The sequence below is a fragment of the Chiloscyllium plagiosum genome, unplaced genomic scaffold (genome assembly GCF_037043375.1).
Source record: "Chiloscyllium plagiosum isolate Xiang-an unplaced genomic scaffold, Cpla_swu_hap1 HiC_scaffold_12, whole genome shotgun sequence".
NCBI lineage: Eukaryota > Metazoa > Chordata > Chondrichthyes > Orectolobiformes > Hemiscylliidae > Chiloscyllium > Chiloscyllium plagiosum.
The window spans coordinates 85,308,209-85,324,557 of NW_028270150.1; the positions used below are offsets into that span (position 1 = coordinate 85,308,209).

Below are 16,349 nucleotides of genomic sequence, written 5' to 3' on the forward strand. Positions count from 1 at the left end.
CTGTATTAAAGGCACCAGATAGAGGGGAGCAGTGGTTATGGGTGAATGGGGAAACGTCAGCACTTGCAACAAACATGGCCTCATCAGGGCAGTGCTCAGACACAAATGTGGGAGACAGGCAACTGCTTGCATTCAGGAGTGGTCCCATTAATTTTGCTTTATTAAAAACCTAAAACTCCTCCTGCCTGGAATGAGGAGGGACACATTTTTCTCTCTGCTTTTCAGAGGATCTGTTCTTCTCTTACTGATCTCGAGCACTACCTCATTTTTTTAAGGAAACCAAAAACTGCACATCTTCCTCTCCTGCCATTTTATTTGTGTTCATTCGCTGGAAGTGGATACCACTGGCAGAGGCAGTATTTCTTGCACTACTCTTGTGATGGTGATGGGGAGTTATCTTCTTGAATCATTGTAATACGCTGGGGGAGGGGAGGAGTTGGGACACCCACTGTGCTGTCAGGAAGGGGATTCTAACATTTGACTCAGCGACAGTGAAGGGACGGTGATATATTTCCAATTCAAGATGGCGTGTGGCTTAGAGTGGACCTTACGGGTGATGGCATTCCCACGTACCTGCTGCCCTTGTCCTTCTGTGTTGTACAGGTTTCAGATTGTGAAGGTGCTGTTGAAGTACTGCAGTGTATCTTGTCAGTGGTACACAGCATTGTCTCTGTGTTAGTGGTGTGGCAGGCTAATGCTTGGAAACATCACTCTTCCACACACTTCGCCCCTTGGCTTCTGCTCTTTTCTTGTAAACAGAATCACCGAATTTCTACAGAGCAGATGTGCCCATTTTGTCTGCACAAAGCCTCCAGTTCAGCGTTTCACTTAGCACCATTCTCAGCTACAAGCTGTAACGCAGCAGATTGCTTCTTTTCAAATCAGCACCTCATTCCCTTTTTGCTGGGTCAAACCTGTCTCCACTATTCTCAGCCAGGGTATCCCAGGCCTTAACCCTCACTGTGTGACCCTAACTGTCACTGTGTGGAAGATGTCTTACGCTTTTTGTGTTATTCATTCATGGGATGAGGGTGTTACTGCCCATCCCTAATTACCCAGAGGGCACTTAAATGTCAACCACATTGCTGTGGGTCTGGAGTCACACATAGGCCAGACCAGGTAAGGATGGCAGCTTCCTTCCCTCAAGGACATTAGTGAGCAAGATGGGATTTTTGTAACCATTTGCAATGGTTTTATGGTCACCATTCGACTCTTAATACTCAATTTTGTTTTTAAACTGAATTCAAATTCCACCTTATGCTATCGTTGGATTCGAACCCGGGTCTCCAGACCATTACTAGCACCTCTGGTTTAATGATCTAGTGATAATACCACTAGGCCGTCACCGCAAGGTACTGAAACAAATCCGAGCTGCTTCACAGCTGAACACAGGATCTGACCTGACACACGAGAGAGAAGATGCTGCCTTTCTGATTTGAAGTGAAACTAAGTCCTCGCTCTCGGTTTTACACTCTCTATGACTTAATTTTCAAAGTGTAGGCCTTCAGTGTCTGCTCTCAAGCCCCAGCCCAAAATCTGATCGCTCACTCATTTCCCGGGGGCTCCTCGTGTTCACCAATGCAGAGTACCATATTCATCTAGATCACTAGCTTTAGAGTTAGTTCATTGGCTGTAATTCACTCAGGACTGACAGAATGTGATGTGACATTTATACAAATGCTCTCATCCTTCCCCTATTTTATAAAGCAGACTGATAGACTGCTGAATGCAAATATAAAGACGATGAAACAACATGGCTTTATTTAGCTGCATCTGCAGAAACAAATTATAAATTGACACTTCTGAATGAAAATAATATTACATAAAGCATGCTACAAACACTTGCACTGCAGCACTTATGATGTCAATGGTCTATAAGTCAGCTACAGGGTATACACAATATAACAGAGACTGAGGCACTAAGTCCAGGCTGACTGAGGGACTGCAGCACTATCATGGGTGCTGTCTTTTGGATGAGACATTAAACCGATATTCTGTCAGGCGGATCTAAAAGATCCCAGACACTGCCTTGAAGAGGAGCATTGGCCCTTTCCCTCAGTACCTCGATCAATACAGACCCGTCAACCAACACCCCCCCCCCCCCCCCACCAAAGATACTACTGCAAAGTATAAGCCAGGTCACAGCCCGAGAGCCGAGTGCAGTTCTGATCGCCCCACTCCAGAAAGAGCGTATCTGAACTAGCCAGGGATGTGAAGGACATGGACCAGGATGTGACCAAAATTAAAGACAATGCTGCTGTGAGCAAAGTTGGATAGGCTGGTGCTGTTCTCGGAAATCCAGGAGGCTGAGGGGAGACCTAACTAAAATGTACAAGATAATTTGGATGGAGGGGATGGGAAGGGTCTATTTACCTGAGCAGAACGGCCAGTAACGAGAGGCAGAGACTGAAAGTGAAGGGTAGAAAGATGAAGGAAATATCTGGTCACCCAGAGGGTGGTAGGGATCTGGAACATTCCTCCTGAAAGGGCAGAAACCCTCGCCTACTTTACAACGGTTTTGGAGAATATGGACAAAGCAACATATCATCAGATTACAATTTGTTTTGGCTGGCAGAAACACAACGGCCTCTTTCTGTGCCATAAATCTTCTATGGCTCGATTAAAAATCATCAGTGCCATAACTCCTACTTTCAAACAGTGACACTACATCCAAAAGAGAATGGAGCACATTGACTGTCTTGCACTTTGAGGGGTGTCCTGTGGTAGTGAAAGGCGCTACAGAAACGCAAGTGCTTTCCTTTGACTATTTATTCCTTCACGTCAACGACAGCCCTCAGCCCACAAGACAACTGACAGCCGTTGACTGCGGTTTGTGCTCCAAGTATATGGGATCATGCCACCGACATTGTGTGCCAACGACCAGCATCGCAGTGGGCACAGAGCATCAGGGTACCCTCAGGGGACAGCCGCAACAAGAGTGCTCCACCAAGCCCACAGGGTACCTGTCTTTCTCGGAGTATCAGGCCAGTTACCCAGCTGACACCCTGGCAGTGGTTGCTTTGTTTTGCAAATTGCCCGTGCAGGATTGTGAAAGAGCTGAGCACTTCCTGATTCTGCACAACATTCTTGGGGCTGATGTTGCAACTGAGGGGAAACGGTTCCCTCCAAGAGTCATTTCACCACTACAACACAGCGACAGCCTAACCAGCCTGTCCTGTTGCTAAACCAACCTGCTGTGCTGCGAGGGCTGTGCGAAGTGGAAATGCCCCTACCTCTGGATGAGGAGAGCTGGGTTCAAGCCTCGCCTACTGCAGAGCTTTGTCCGAACATTTCTAAATAATCAGTCTGGAATTTCTTTATTTACGTTCAAAATGTAAAACCACAGATTGTGGCTCCTAATTTTTCCGGGGTTTTTTTCCTCCTCCCACCTCCCCCTATCAAATTCCACTCTTCCTTTGCTCAGCCCCATAAGACGTGTAGTTTAAAAGATTGCAGGCCTGATTTTCTGCATTCTGTCTTCATTATCAGGTCTCTAACAGCACAAGTCTCTGACAGGAGGAGGTATTTCAGTGCGGAATGTTGAAGCCTCTCAACAAGAATACATTTTGCATGCCAATCATTTCTGCAGAGCATAAACAACAGCCCACAAAGCTGACTTACATCGAATGTGGTAGCACGAGGTTAGCACACATCGAACAGGCCCTGATCATCAGGAATTCAAGAGCTTTGAACTATCGCCTAGTCTTCATTCAAACGGCGGCTCATGGGGCGGAGACAGGAGCTGCAGGGGGAGATCAAACCAGAGCCAAAGAAGCCAGGAAGGTGATGGCGGCTGGGGCAATGGCTAAAAGGAGAAGTGAAACTCAGACTTTGCTCCCCAAGAGTCCTCAGTCTATATCAGTCTGCACACACACAGTGGTCATACACTACAACTGAATCTTTACAACCAAATCTTTACAACCGAATCTTTACAACCTCTTGCCAACACATTTGTTCTGGTGTTGTTTTTCAAGTTTTGCATTAAACGTCATAGCAAAGTCACTCAGAGCCGAGTGCAAGAGCACCCAGCACTACGTTGGATTGGGACAGTGGAGCACTCCCCATTTTCCTGGTCACTATTTACCCTTGAACCCATAACGTTCAAGTTCATCTTCCAGGTCATGACCTCACTGCAGCTTGTTGGGACTCTATTCCATTGGCTATGGGATTTCCTGAATATTGAAGACATGGTACAAATTGCTCTTGTACAAACACAAATCATTTATTTCTGACAGACGTCAAAGAAATGCTGCATCTTCCAAACTTCCATTATTTAACCCCTTCTAGCCTCCACCCGATCACAGATCTGTTTCCTACTTCCTGCCCCCTTCCCAGAGGCTCAAAACTCTCTCAATTCCATCGCTCTTTGGTTCTGACCTGAAATGTCAATTGTTTTTCTCTTTGAATGTTGACTGACCTGTTGTTTTTTGTTTTGGGGCTTTTTTGGTTGCTGCATTGGCGGGTTTTTGTGTTTGTGCGGTCTTCAAGCCCAGCCTGATACATTTTAGCCCAATGTTGACCACCAACACTGTTGCTTCGTTGGGCGGAGGTGGCAGCCATTTTACATGAAGCACCATCTGCAAAACGGTGATGTAATGAACAGTGAGGGAACCAGTCTACACAGAGAGTGAAACTTCAGTCACAACTCACACCTGGTGATGTCAACCTGAAGAGGGAGACCCAGAAGGTGACACCTTCAACAAGACGACACTAATGTTTCAGCGAGGAATGCATCACACTTTGACCCCTCAGGAGATCATAATCAGAGAAACTGAGCCACTTGGTAATTCAAATACTCAACATGACATGAAATCCTTGCAGCGCTCTGCGATTATCAGGAGGTCAGGTCACACTAAAAACCATCAGGGATCACCGAACAATCATTACTGAAGTCAGTTAAATCCATGGGAACTGCTCCACTACAGCACGAGGTATCAAAGTGTCTGGTTTCATTCAGACAAAAGACAAAATATGGAACGGGAGCAATGACGTACATGCTTCATGGACGAGCCCTGACAAAATTCATAGTCCATTTTTGAAGGAACCTGCCCTTTGCACTTTTGCAGGATGGCTTCTGAAGTTAGCACAGGGATTTGAATTCACAGAGAGCCCCTGCAGATCTGAGGCAGTGGCACACCCATCAGATGTATGTTATGGTTTGGGGATGGAAGACTGGAAAATGGAGAATAAAAACAGGAGGGAGATTTCCTGTGCATGGAGGGTAATCATTTTTTTTCTATTCGTTGATGGGCGTTAACGGCTGGCCAACATTTACTACCCGTCCCAAGATGCCCTTGAACCGAGTGGCTTGTTAGGCCGTTTCAGAGGGCAGTTGAGAGCCAATCACATTGTTGTGGGTCTGGAGTCACCAGACCAGGTGAGGATGGCAGTTTCCTTCCCTGAAGGACATGGGTGAGCCAGTTGGGATTTTCCAACAATCAGCAATAGTTTATGGTCTTCAGTAGATCCTTAATTCCAGATTTTTAAATTGAATTCAAATTCAGGGCGGGATTGACTGGCACAAGGGGTCAGAGTTTTAAGATATAAGGAGAAAGGTATAGAGGAGATGTCAGAGGTAGGTTCTTTACACAGAGTTGTGATTGCATGGAATGGGTTGCCAACGGTGGTGGTGGAAGCAGAGTTATTAGGGACATTGAAGCAACTGCTGGACATGCACATGGACAGCAATGAATTGAGGGGTGCATAGGCTAAGTTATTATATTTTACATTAGGATTAAACCTCGGCACAACATCATGGGCCAAAGGGCCTGTTCTGTGCTGTACTTTTCCATGTTCTAAATTCCACTATCTGCCATAGTGGGTTTTGAACATTAATTCTTTGGAACACTCAGCGAGTTTCTGGATTAATAGCCTAGTGATAATATCACTAGGCCATCACCTCCCCGATGTTTTAGCTTCGAAAAGGTCTGCCTTTTATCTTTATTAAATACGTCATAGATGCAAAGGGAACTTCAAACAACAGCCCTAAGAAGTAGTGGGAGACAAGTCGAAACGGATTGCCATCTCTCATGATTACAAAGGTAATGAAGGGCTGATGACCTTCTGAAGATTACATCCCAAATCGCAAACACATTTTCTTGTTTTCCCTTTGACGAATATGCAAGAACAGGAATTAAAATGCTAGCCTCAACTCTATTGAGTGGGCTGCTGAGACTGAGCAGGTAAACCAACAGTTTAAGTTTCCAATGTGTAATACTCAGAAAGGAGTGCAAACTATATTGGCACTGCCTTCAGCGATATCCAAACGATGAGCTTTTGCTTGTGCTCTGTTGGAACTAGCCTGGATTCAAAGCATTAAGATGCTGTGACAGTCACAGTCAAAGAATTATCCACTGGCCACCCCAGTGCTGCGAGCAAAGACACTCACTCACTCCGAGTGCAAGAAGTTATCCGTCTGGCTATCAGCTTGGATGCTGGAATTCAGGTACTAGCAAAAGGAATCTGAACAACAGAATTTCAATCAACCAGAAAACTAAAAACATCTTGAAATTGGTTGCTGAATTACTAAGATCAGATCTGCTGCTGAAGTCTCAATGCTCAACCATCCATTCTTCGTCCACATTGCAGAGACAGACCTGAACATTTCTTCCAATTTCTTCTTATTTTTTTGGAATCACCTCTTCGGATCACTGATTCGTCTTGTGCTTTGAAATTAATAAGCTCCCACTTTGTTAATGCAAGGAAATCGGGCTAAATTGGTTCCGATTCACATGGGTCTGGGAGAAAAGTGAGGGACCAAGATAAGGGAAGGGCCCTGATTCTAAGTTAACTTGTTGCAGTGAATGAATTAGGAGGAGATAGCACATCTTGGGAGCTTAATGATTTAGGGCATTCTTTTGGGAACTTGGACAAAGTGGAGAAACCTGTGTGGCAAACCAGCACAGACACTGCCTGAACCCAATCATGGATTCTGTGTCTTCATTGCACTTAAAAAGTAACACTGCTCGCATAATGTAATAAACCTCTTATATTACATATAATCCTCTCGTTCAGGTCCCAGTGAGCAATCTCATGCTCAGTTCAGTTTCATGCAGGGAGAATGCATGACATAAGTTGGTTTCCGGTTTCATTTCTGGTATTCTTATAAGCTGCTAACAGTTTCAAAATCCATGCCCTAATTTTTGGTTTGTGCTCCAACCTCCAGACTCAAACATTCCAAAGCTCTGGTGCCTGGCCTCTCACCTTCTAGTCTGCTTGAAAGATAAGGCTGAAGTATTTGTAACAAGCTTCAACCAGAAATGCTGAGTAGATGATCCGTCTCAACCTCCTCCAGAGATCCCCAGCATTGCAGATACCAGCCTTCAGCCAATTCAATTCACTCCACGTGGCATCACGTGAAATGGTTGGAGGCACTGGATACTGCAAAGGCTGTGGGCTCAGACAACAATCCGGTAATAATACTGAAGACTTGTGTTCCAGAACTTGCCGTTCCCCTAGCCAAGCAGTTCCAGTACAGTTACAACACTGACACCAACCCGACAATGTGGAAAATTGCTCAAGTATGCCCTGTACATAAAAGCAGAACAAATCTAACTCAGCTAAATGCTGCTCAAACAGTCTACTCTTGATCATCAGTAAAGTGATGGAAGGTGTATTAACAATGCTTTCAAGCAGCACCTGCTCAGCGATGCCCAGTTTGGGTTCCACCAGGGCCACTCAGCTCCTGACTTCATTACAGCCTTGGTTCGAACATGGACAGAGCTGAATTCCAGGAGTGAGTGTGACAGCCCTTGACATCAAGGCTGCATTCAACAGAATGTGGCATCAAGGAGCCCGAGCAAAACTGGAGTCAATGGGTAACGGGGGCAAATGCTCCACTGGTTGGAGTCATACCTATCACATAGGAAGATGGTTGTGGTAGTTGGAGGTCAGTCATCTCAGCTCCACGACATCTCTAGAGGAGTTCCTCAGGTTAGTGTCCTCGGCCCGACCATCTTCAGCTGCTTCATCAATAGCCTCCCTTACCTGATAAGGTCAGGGATGGGGGTTTTTGCTGACAATTGTACAATGGTCAGCACCATTCACGAATCCTCAAATACTGAAGGGATCAGTGTTCAAATGCAACATGATGTGGGCAATATCCAGTTGTCAGCTGATATGTAACATTTTTGTAATGCAAGTGCCAGAAAATAACCACCTCCATCAAGACAGAATCTAACCTCTCCTTGACATTCAATGGCATTACCACTGCTCAAACCGCTCCTATTAATATCCTGGGAAGGTTAACTACTGACCAGAAACTAAATTGGACAAAATCCTACAAATACTGTGGCTACAAGAGCAGGTCAGAGACAAGGAATCCTGAGTGAGTAATGGGCTTCCTGACCCGCTACAATTTGCCAGTCAGGAATGTGCACCCTGCACATTTGCCTGCAGGGTGCAGCTTGACCAACAATCAAGAAGTTTGACACTATCCAGGTCAAAGCTGCCCGATTAACTGGTACCAGATGCACCTCCTTCAACTTTCACTCCCTCCATCTCTGCATGGTGATCGTAATGACGTCTACAAGATACACAGACCCAAGTTCTTTCAACAGCACCTTCCAAACAGATGAACACTTCCATCTAGAAGGACAAAGGCAGCAGATATGTGGGAATAGCACCACCTCCGAGCCACTCATCATCCTGACTTGGACAGATATCACCATTCCCTCCCTGTTGCTGTTCTGGAACGCCCTCCCTGGACATGCCAAGACACACAGCTGCTTAAAGAGGCAGCTCACCACCACCACCACCACCACCTTCCCTAGGGAATTAGGGATGGGTATTCACTGCTGTCTTGGCCAGTGACACCCACATCCCGTGAACAAATAATTTTAGAAAGAAAGGCAATGCCATGGTGACACAAATCTGGCAGGTGCGAGGATCCAGTGTTGGCGGAATATTGAGGCTGTGTGCAGGCCAGGAAGCCGCTCCAGGACAGGGAAGGGCAAAGCCATGATGGGATTTGAACAAGCGGAAGGAGATATATTTGAGATGCCGAGGGATCAGACACCAAAGTAGGCCAGTGAGTACAGGGTGAACAAAATTTGGCATGAGCTAGAATACAAGCAGAGTTTTGGAAGCATTTAAGGACAGTGGATTATGGCTGGTTCAGGGTCTACTTGGTGCTTTCAGTGTGTATGTTCCAGTGGAAATCCCAACATACAGCAACTGTCAAACTATTGCTGCAATCTCTGGCAGTCTGAACGGATGCAAAGTGTGAGGACAAAGATGGTTACTGCAATAACACAGAGTCTGTCCATTGCTTACGACAGTTCAGAAAATACCCTTCAGTTTTGGTCTCCTTTTATAAAGGATACTCGTCTGGAGGAACTGAAAAAGGTCTTCTGTAATCCTGCCAGAATCCTAACGCAGTCTTCATCAGCTTGATACCTAGAAGAAGTCAAAGCAATCTGGAACTCGGACATTGGTTACTTGTCTCAGAAACAAACATTGCTTGGGGCCTTATTTCATCATATGTCATTCCCCACACTGAGCAATGTGGCACTCCTTGACATAAACAGTCTTGCTCAATGCTACAGCTCCTTTTAAGCACCAACCATTAACTGAGGTGTGATCAGCTTGTTCTGCAATGAATTATTCCCATAACGCAGGCAGAAAACCCAGGAGAATGACATGCACTTCAAATTTCTGCTTTCCATCCCTCAATGTCCCGCCCAGCTAATTTTATTTCCGTGGCTTGCTAATACTTTGGCAGAGATAATATTCCCCAGCGGCAAGGCAATACCAAACAAACACATTCTGAGCACAATCGGCCAGCAATTACTGCAGCAGCAGTTAGCACACACCAATCTTCTGCTACTGTATCTTTTCACAGCCACAGGCTTCCTTTACTCTCGCACCTGTGATGTTTGTAGGTAGGACACAGAGTGGAGTACAAACTCTGACAGTATCTTATTGATCCCTCTATCTTATCTGTTCTCTGATAGAGCTACCAACTCATCTGGAAGTTCCAGCAATTAAAGATTAATCTCCAGGACACTGCAGCAAGCAATACAGAGAAAATTACAGGGTGTTAAGACTATAGTTTCAATAGACAACAGACAATAGATGCAGGAGTAGGCCATTCTGCCCTTCGAGCCTGCACCACCATTCAATATGATCATGGTTGATCATCCTTAATCAGTATCCTGTTCCTGCCTTATCTCCATAACCCTTAATTCCACTATCCTTGAGAGCTCCAACCAACTCTTTGTTAAATGAATCCAGAGACTGGGCCTCCACTGCCCTCTGGGGCAGAGCATTCCACACAGCCACCACTCTCTGGGTGAAGAAGTTTCTCCTCATCTCTGTCCTAAATGGTCTACCCCGTATTTTTAAGCTGTGTCCTCTGGTTCGGCACTCACCCATCAGCAGAAACATAATGCTTAAAAAAAGCACTTGAGCACTTCTAATAATTGCTAAATGCAGGAAAACATTGTTTGATTTACAGTCACAAATCAGTCAATGGTATTGCTGAGTGTCTCCATCTTCTGATTACCTGTGGGAGGGGACATGTTCACAAACATCACCGGGAACAAGGCCAAAGAGTCTGCTAAAAGGATTTGGAGAGGTTGAGTGAGTGAGCAAACGTTTGGCAGAGTATAAATTGGGAAACCTCGTGAAGTCCACTTTGGCAGGAAGAACAGAAAAAGTGAATACTAAATGGAGTGGGACAGCAAAACACTGCAGGACAGGGGGAATCTGGATGTCCTTGTGCATGAACTGCAGGACATTTGTATACAGACACAGCAAGTCATTGGGAAGGGAAATTCAACAACAGCCTTGATTGTGTACAACTAGGGAAGCTCTACTGCAATTAAGTACGGTGGAGCTTTGGTCTTGTGTGGGACATAATTCCTCGATAGTTCTCCAGGTTTATTCCTGTGCTAAAAGGATTGCCAGATGAGGAAAGATTGGTTAGGTTTAACCAATCAACACAGACATTTACTATAAACCGACTGACTCCCACAGCTACCTAGATTACACCTCCTCCCACCCTGCCCCTGTAAAAACGCCATCCCATATTCCCAATTCCTTCGTCTCCGCCGGATCTGCTCCCAGGAGGACCAGTTCCAATACCGAACAACCGCAAAGACCGCAAATTCCCCCCAGACGTGATCGACGATGCTCTCCACCGCATCTCCTCCACTTCCTGCTCCTCCGCTCTTGAGCCCCGCCCCTCCAATCGCCACCAGGACAGAACCCCACTGGTCCTCACCTACCATCCCACCAACCTCCGGATACATCGTATCATCCATCGTCATTTCCGCCACCTCCAAACGGACCCCACCACCAGGGATATATTTCCCTCCCCTCCCCTATCAGCATTCTGAAAAGACCACTCCCTCCGTGACTCCCTCGTCAGGTCCACACCCCCCACCAACCCAACCTCCACTCCCGGCACCTTCCCCTGCAACTGCAAGAAATGTAAAACTTGCACCCACACCTACCTCCTTACTTCCCTCCAAGGCACCAAGGGATCCTTCCATATCCACCACAAATTCACCTGCACCTCCACACACATCATTTACTGCATCCGCTGCACCCGATGTGGCCTCCTCTATATTGGGGAGATAGGCTGCCTACTTGCGGAACGTTTCAGAGAACACCTCTGTGACACCCGGACCAACCAACCCAACCACCCCGTGGCTCAACACTTCAACTCCCCTTCCCACTCCACCAAGGACATGCAGGTCCTTGGCCTCCTCCATCACCAGACCACAGCAACACGACGGATGGAGGAAGAGCGCCTCATCTTCCGCCTAGGAACCCTCCAACCACAAGGGATGAACTCCGATTTCTCCAGTTTCCTCATTTCCCCTCCCCCCACCCTGTCTCGGTCCCAACCCTCAAACTCAGCACCACCTTCCTAACCTGCAATCTTCTTCCTGACCTCTCCGCCTCCACCCCCACTCCGGCCTATCACCCTCACCTTAACCTCCTTCCACCTATCGCATTTCCAATGCCCCTCCCCCAAGTCCCTTCTCCCTATCTTTTATCTTAGCCTGCTTGGCACACTTTGCTCATTCCTGAAGAAGGGCTCATGCCCGAAACGTCGATTCCCCTGCTCCTTGGATGCTGCCTGACCTGCTGCGCTTTTCCACCAACACATATTCAGCTCTGATCTCCAGCATCTGCAGTCCTCACTTTCTCCTAGGTTTAACCTATACTCGTTGGAAAAATGAGAAGTGACATATAATAGTCAGGAAAGTGATGGAATACACGCCACTTGCCTGAATAGGTGCAGTTACAACAATACTCAAGAATACAACCATCTCCAGAACTCCACACCATCCAAGGTAAAGCAGCCCACTTCACTGGCACCACAGCCAGGACCTTCCACGACCCAGGCTCAGGGGCAGCAGTGCAAACCCATACACAAGATGCACTGCAGTAACACAGCCAGGCTCCTTCAACAGCACCTTCCAAATTCAAGAACTCTGCCGCTTAGGAGAAGGACAGCCAATGCATGGGGGCACGGCAACATGCAAGCCCCTCTCGAATCTGACTCCTCATGCGTGCCAAGATCAAAATCCTGCATCTCCCTGCCTAACAGGATGATGTCCTTATCGCACGTGGATTGCAGAGATTCTGAAAGCAGCGCAGCACCACTTTCTCAGGGACGGGGTGTAGGGGGGAATTGGGGATGTGCAATAAATACTACCCTAGCCAGTGACGCCCACATGCAGTTTTCAAACATTCTGACAGGGTATTTTCTCCTTTTGAGGCAATCTGGAGTGCACAGTTCAGAATAAAGTGTCCCCCGCTTAAGATGGAGGGGCGGAGGAATTCCTTCTCTCAGCAGCTTACCAAACTTTGGAATCCTCTCCCACACAGAACAGTAGAAGCCAGCTCCTTGGAAAATATTCGAGGCTGAGAGAAACAGACCTTTGAGCTCTGAGGCGGGGGGGTGGGGGGGGGGGGGGGGTTCAAGGATTAGTAAGGGCAAGCAGGGAAGTGAAGGACAGATCCTGATCAAATCACCTGTGATTACCTCAAATAACCCATTGGCTCTGGATCAGGATTGGATGTGGAGATGAAGCCTAAACAAACTTCAGGACGGATTCCTCGATCCTTTTCCACTGACTCGTGCCGGACATTAGACCAGATTCCGGTCACTGCAACGTCCCAGCATTGTGTAGTTGCACAGTCTGCTGTATCACAAAGGCAAGATCAAGCACCAGAGGTTGGTGGCTGATGTGGAGTGGGCAGCAGCTTCAGGGTGAAGGCAACGAGACATGGAAAGAAATATACATTCAAATTCGACATTGCTGCAGACCAACCGGCCATCATTGTAAACACTGCTACGGTTAGCCTTGTGTCAGCTGTGTCTCAGTCACTCTCACACCCATTGCAGAACGGCACAGATCCAAATCACTCTCCCCAGAGATCGAAGCAGAACAATCAAAACAGTACTGATGAAATCCTGCCCTATAAATTGCTGCGTTTGGGATTTGACATTAAATCAAGGCCCTGTCTCCGTTGGATATAAAACATCCCAACACAATGTTTTGAGCCAAGAACAAGGAAGATCACATGGTGCCATGGCCAACAAACAGGTCAGCTGACCATTTCTCCCGTTGCCAGTTGTGAGGGCCTTGCTTTGTGGAAACAAACTGGCTGCCATGTTTTCTCAGACCACAACGACCACATGTACCCCACAATGGACTGGGAAGTGTTTTGGACGTTTCAGGAAAAGCAGTCCAGGAATGCAAGTTCTTGCTAAGTTGCATTGTAAAACGGCGTGCTGTATAGAAGACGTAGTCACACTGGCTGGAGGAAGTTTCATTTTACGCCAACAGTCTGTCACTCCAATAAGCCTGCAGTTTAAGCAAAAATACAACATGGGAGTGACACCATGGTACATCCGGCTGGAATCAAGCTCCCCTCAGGCTGTTTGGTTCGAGCAGGCAACATCCATTAAGACATGAGGCAGATCAGGGTTTACCAATCCGCATGGATTGTCCCAGAGTTTTCAGGAATTAAAGATGATTCTGTGGGACAAGTGGTCCTAAGGAAGCAAATCAGGCTGGCATTTGGTAAAAAGGGCATTTTTTTCACCTTCTTTGAGGACCTTCATTCCTTTGTTAGGAAATTCTGAAAAGGGACAGGCGCGGGAATCCATATGAGAGAGTCCAGACTGTTCCAGTAATCCAAATGGATAACAACCGGTGTAAAAAGGTCAAGGTCTAGAGATGGGCTGAATGGCAGGAGGGTAGATAGTGGCAGTAGGTCACCTGATGCTGCTTCCAGGAAGGTGAGCCAGAGTTGACAATCCACTGTGTAGTCAGGAGGATCCAAGAGGTCAAAGGTCCCATTAGTAGTTAACCTCAGGGAGTGCTCCAGTCCGACAAAGCCTGGCAGGAGCTCATGTCTGCATCTGAGGCAACCTCCAGTCATGACCAAGCCACAAAACATTTTATTTGCTTTTCATGTTACAATAAACATCAAACAAAGCACTCCCTGATCTTGAAACGGTCAAACCACAGCCTAGAGCTCTCAATAGGTCGTATTAAGTCTTCTGAATGCAGCGTTCAGTAGTTTGGGTAAATTAAGTTACCCTGGTGATGATAGATATAATTTGAACAGCTTGAGCATCTCCCTATTCTCTTGGCCAATAGCTGTTCACTTCCAAAAACAGATGACCTGATCATTAAACTCATCGAAGACTGGGGCCTTGCTATGTGCAAATTTGTTGCTTCAATCCACAACAGTGGCCACCCTCCAAAAGTAACTCACCCTGAGGATGCAACTGGCACTATATAGATGCAACTCAATTCTTCGCCTTCCCTCATCACCCTGATACTAGGTTGGACAATGTTACCTGCTCCCAATCCATTCAAAACCCTCAGAGGGTCTTCGCCCCATACCCCTATGCTGGCTGACTCCCTCTCTACCACCACCACTATGCCCACCCCCAAGCTGCAGTTCAATATATTTCCAGAGGTTTGATGGTGCAGTGTGGGATTGGATGGTTTGCTCACGTCACAGTTGCCCGCACAGATTGAAAATATGCACTTGGCCCTTGCCCTACCCTCGTGTTATCTGTCTGTGAGAAGGGCTTTGAGTTCCCCAGACAATCCCAGCAGCAGCAGGAGGAGGAGGTGGCTACATGACTAATCACCAGAGGCAGACAAGGCTCTTGCTTTTCAAATCACAACATGTTAATCCCTCCACCTGGGCCCCGAAACATCCAACAAGGGGAAAGAATTCTTGGCTCAATGCAATTGCTGACCTCCTGCTAAATCCCCCCCCCCCCCAACTCGTGGCCCTCTCCAGGGGGTCGTGCATTCTCCTGCAAACTCTGTCGCTGAAATACTTCCAAAGGAATCTGTGGAATGCAAACATTACTGAAGTACAAGAACTACGAGCACCTTCTGCTCCTTGTATTTAAAGAGAGAGAGAAACAAAAACAAGGCCCTGTGACAGTGAAGAGATTACAATTCAGCACAGTTACAGGATTGGGTTTTATTGAAGACAGATGTTTGCAGTTGGACATCGGAGTTTGCTGAAGCCACATTGTTTCTGTCAGCAGTGAGAACAGGATTGAGCAACTTCCACACCAGCTCTCCTCATGGCTAAACATGAGCCTCTGCTAAGGCAGACTATCACTGCCGGGGGTGCTAAAAAAAAATTCATAGGTTTTTCCCACCCCATACTTCATGGTATGTGTGGGTGTGGAACAGCAGAGACCAGAAGGAGGCCACTTAGCAGCTAGAATGTCAATGCTGATTGGTCAGCCTCCTGGAGTTACAATCACGTGACTTCCTGCCTCAGAGCGTTCCTGTCAATTATCCTCCTCAAGGTCTAGCCTTCCTACACCAATTGGAAAGAGAAATATACAAAGATAGAAACTAGGAGTAGGCCATTCGGCCCTTTGAACCTGCTCCACCACTCAACACGATCATGGCTTCCTGCTTTCCCCCCATGACCTTTGACCCCTTTCGCTCAAAGCACAATATCCAAGTCCTCCTTGAAAATATTCAATGTTTTGGCCTCAACTGCTGTCTGTGGCAAGGGACTACTTATATTAAAGGAACACAGAGTCTTGAATCTCCCCTCGCTGTTCACTTTCAGCATTTTCTCGCACGGCTGATCTATACCTCAAACCCATTTCCCCTTATCCACTCAAGCCTCCATATCCCTCAGTAGTTTTATCCAACAATAAAAAAAATCCTATCAATGTCTCCACGGAATTTCCAACTGAGACTTCACGTTTGAAGATCCCTATCATTTTGCGGGGTGTTGGGGGATTGGGAGAGAAGGGAGTTCCTCACTGTACTTTTTGCAACACTTTATGACATGCTCACCTCTTCAGATTGCCCTCACTGAACCCTCTAGCC

General features: G+C 46.7%; 1 protein-coding gene across 1 annotated transcript in view; it reads right to left on the minus strand.

The window, feature by feature from the left end:
* Positions 1 to 16,349, minus strand: part of shroom2a (shroom family member 2a) — a 222,708-nt gene that overhangs the window by 136,806 nt on the left and 69,553 nt on the right. The window lies entirely within an intron of this gene.